Source organism: Cupressus sempervirens, chromosome 1, assembly GCF_028749045.1.
Source record: "Cupressus sempervirens isolate cs-2001-9-10 chromosome 1, ASM2874904v1, whole genome shotgun sequence".
NCBI classification, from domain to species: domain Eukaryota; kingdom Viridiplantae; phylum Streptophyta; class Pinopsida; order Cupressales; family Cupressaceae; genus Cupressus; species Cupressus sempervirens.
Window position 1 is genome coordinate 177512441 of NC_143118.1, and position 4520 is coordinate 177516960.

Sequence of the window (4520 nt, forward strand, 5' to 3'; positions counted from 1 at the left end):
ATTAAAATCCCTCCTGAATAGGATATCATCAATCACAACATAGGGAATGGACTGCAGTCTATATTGTCTTCTTTTAGCTCTGCCCAATCCCTGAGGGTATCCATTCCCTGATAAAAAGCTCCTCATGTCATCCATCTAGCTCCTTGGGGCATTAACATTTCTTTCCTCCTGCTGCTTTGCAATTACCATAGCAGTCCCTTCATCTGAATCCTAACCTGATAACATTTCTTTGCATAATCCTCTCCCTCTTACCAATTTGGTAATCTGAATATCAACATCATATTCCATTACCCTAGTGATCCATCCAGCTCTCTTTTCACTGATGTCCTTGCTTAACAGGAAGTCTTTTACACTCGCATGGGGCACCAACAAATGGATCTTGTTGTGGGATAAGAGGTGTCTAAATTTCTTCAAGGCTCTAATGACTGCAAGGGCTTGCTTCTCAAAAAAGCTATACTTATCTTCATATTCCTTGAGTCCTTCACTAAAGAAGGCTATGGGCCGCTCCTCATTCTTGTCATTTTTTTGAGTCAAGACAGCAGAAACACTTGACTCACCACCTAAAGTGTAGAGGATGAAATCTTTCTCAAAATTTGGGTTCATGAGAGTGGGGGCTGAGGCTATGGCTGTCTTGGTTTCTTCAAAACTCTCCTTCCCCTCCTTGGTCCATGAGAAGACCATATTTTTATTAAGCATGGCTGTGAGGGGTTTCACCATGATGGCAAGATTAGGAATAAACCTTCTTACAAAATTTATCCTACCAAGGAAACTTTGCAGCCCTTTCTTGTGTTTAGGGAGAGGAAGGGCAAGTATTGCTTTTGTTCTTTCTGGATCAATGGTCAACCCATCCTTAGATACAATGTGTCCCAGTAATTTTCCTTGGCTTGTAGCAAAGACACACTTGGCTGGATTGAGGGAAACCCCAAACTCTCTACATCTTAGAAATACCTATCTCAAATGATCAAGATGATCTTTTACATTCTTGGAATATAAAGTTATATCATCAAGGTATACTAAGACAAACTTGTCGATTAATCTTTTGAAAGCCACCTCCATTTCCTTTTGGAATGTGGCACCTACATTTGTTAGTCCAAATGGCATCTTGCAATAAGCATAGGTGCCCCATTTAGTAGTAAATGTTGTCTTATATCTATCAGATTCTTTAACTAACACTTGGTTATAACCAAAAAATCCATCAAGAAAAGAGAACCTCCTTGACCCACTGACCTTGGACAGAATTTCTCCATAGAAGGGAGAGGATGGTGATCCTTAAGGGAAGCCTAATTAAGATCCCTAGAGTCCACACACAATCTGATTTTTCCATTCTTCTTCCTTACAGGGACAAGGTTAGCCACCCATGATGAGTGTTTGATAGGAAAAATTATGTTAGCTTCAATCAACTTGGATAGTTCCTTCCTCATTAAGGGTTCAATCTTGGGATTCACTGGCCTATGTTTTTGCCTTACTGGTTTGACCCTATCAAATAAATCTATGGTATGCTGAAACAAACTGGGGTCAAACCCCTTTAAGTCATCATATGTCCAAGAAAACACATCATTAAATTCTTGACATAGATGAATGAAATTTTCTTGCTCCACTTCAGAACATACCTTCCCCATGTTAAGAGATTTTCCATCCGCAATAGTAACTGGTGCATGATCATCCTTTTCTACAGCTAGATTTATTCCTTTGCCTCTTGTCTGATCATCAGGATTAAAGACACTCTCCAAGGTAATGAAACCCTTGGGAAACTTGTTGGAACTGAGGTGAATGATCTGATCACCATACTGATCTTGTAGTCTTCACTGATTTCTTTCTAAAAATTCTGCTTCATTCTGTAAGAAACTCACAATCTGCTCATCAGAATCAAACACCTACCAATGAGTATTATTATCAAGAACATTAGGCCTTACTACCACCCTTATTTGTTGCTTCTTCTCTTCCTCAAGATTCCTTGGCACATCATAAGATGCACCCACTACTGCAAGTCTATCAGCATATTTGTTTTCTTTCCTAGGAATGCTCTGGATATTAAATGCTTGGAAACCCTCAAGTGAATCCCAGACTTTGTGTTTGTAAGACTTGAGTAGGCCATTTTTGGTGATATTTTGATTTCTCACTTGGTTCACTACCAACTCACTGTCTCCATATACTTTCAAGGCTTGAATTCCCCTCTTTTGGGCAAGTAGGAGACCTTGGATCAAAGATTCATACTCGGCCACATTATTGGTACAACTGAATTGGAGCCTAAAAGAGAACTAGTATCTTATTTGTGCAGTAGAGATCAACATAACACTAGCCCCTAATCCATTTCTATTCCTTGAGCCATCAAAGTACATACTCCATATTCCACTTATGTCATCATTAGCTCCAACAAGATCAGGAACTTGAGCCTCCTTCTCTATTATGCAATATTTACTAAGGCCTGTCTCAAGAGTTTCCGACATAGGTTCAAACTGACATGTATTTTCCCACTCATCTAAGAAGAAATCAGGAATCTCTACTACGGAGGTGGCAGGCTCATTTACTATGTCATTTTCATCCATCTCCAAAATAGGGCAATTCATATTAATGAAGTTGGGGGTGTAGAGTTCAGTGTGATGAAGGGCTTGAGGTTCTGCTCTAATTGAAGCATTGGCCCCATATCTGGTCTTAAATGACATATAAGACCAATCAGCAAATATGAATCCACCTATTTGGGCAGTGAAGAGTCTTGAAAGACAGATGGCAAAATAGGGCTTGACTTTAGCAACAGATATATCTTGAATCATAGTACAACCAGGGCATGCATGTAGGGCCATTTCCACATTCCTAAGGATGCCTACAGTTTTGACAGTACTCCCATCTAGTTGTAACACATCCCTAATAATGGGCTCATATTTCATTCCTAAAGCATCAACAACACACCTAGGCATTACTGAGCTACTAGCCCCTGAATCTATCATGCAATTATGGACTAACTTGCCCCCTATAATCAGAGAAACATAGAATGGAGGAGGTCTAACCTTTTTATTTGTCTCCACATCACCTGCTGGTTGTACTAAACTAGTGTCACTCTCCATGGTAGATGACTGATCTTTGGGTTTAATCTTTTCCAATTCTTGCCGCAGCATCCTTTTCTGTATTGTTATGGTGGCAACGACATCCCACATGGAAATGCTTACATTGATTTTCTTCATTTGATCCACCACACTCAAGGGTGCATTAGGAATTTTGGCAAAAAGTTTGGGAGCTGTACCCATGAGAGGCTGAGATGGAGAAACATAGGGATCACTTGCATCCTCCTTTCTTGGACCTTGCCTTCGCTGTTGTTAAGTGTTTGTCCACTCATTTACTTTTTGTGTATGAGGTATAACACTCAAAGTTGAGGCCTGCTCAGGAGAAAGGGGGGCAGTATGTTCCATAACTCTCTTCTTGCTTCTTGTGTTATGAGCAACAAAATCCTGGTTTACATTACAATGCTCCTCCATCTGGTGATTCATAAAAGAGCAATCACCCTGCCTCTGAACATATGAGGCCTCCTTGGGATGATCTTCCTTGTATGATTGCTTTACTGCGGACTCTTGGACAGTTAGGGCCAAATAGGATTTTGCCTTCTGACATAGGCAGTAGGCATAAGAATAGTTACATGAAGGACAGAAGTCTTGATCTTGGGCTAAGTTATTTTGAGGAACTAAGGCTCTATTCTGATTTGAGCTTGAAGCAACAGCATGACTATTTTTCCTATTCTAATCAAAAGAGCTATTCCAATGATTAGGAGGCCTACCACCACTTGGATCCTGATGTTGTAATTGGGGGGCTTGCCACTTTGGGCTTGCTGCCTTTCTAAGGCCACCACCTTGTTACTCATTTTTTGTATTAGAGAAAAACTATCCTCTAATCTCTTCCCTTGGTCCTTCAACTCCTTCCCCTGCTCTTATAATTTTTTATCCAGAGTCTCTCTCTTTTATCTGTATTCAACACTAGACCTTGGAGCATTTCCTTGAGTTCATCTATTCTGTTTGAGGATGTGGAAGCTTGGGGAACTGGAGTAAGGGCTTGTGACATAGAAATCATAGGAAGGGGGGCTATTGCTGATTGGTGGTTGGGAACATCAGGAAATAAAGGCATAGGAGGCCTTGGAGCCAACTTTCCTCCTTGTATTAGGATGTTCTCAGCCTTTATAGCTGTCTCATAAGCATTCGGTAATGTATCTCCTCCCATAGTTTGGATTGTAGTGGCAATGTCACTGTTGAAAGCTCTAAGGTAATGCAAGAAGGCATTGTCAGGGGTAGGTTTCACTATAGTAGGTATTCTATCCCATGTCTTTTGGAATTTGTAATTAAAATCAGTCATACATTCATGGGGGGATCTTTTTATTGTAGTCGGCTGCTCTAATAGTGACAAATGGTCACTTTATCCTCAAAATGTTTGCATAATCCTGCTCCTAGTCCATCCCAATCCGTTATGGAACCATGAGCTAAGCCTGTATACCACTGTAATGCTTTTCCTTTTAAAGATGAGGCTAGAAGTCTGACAGC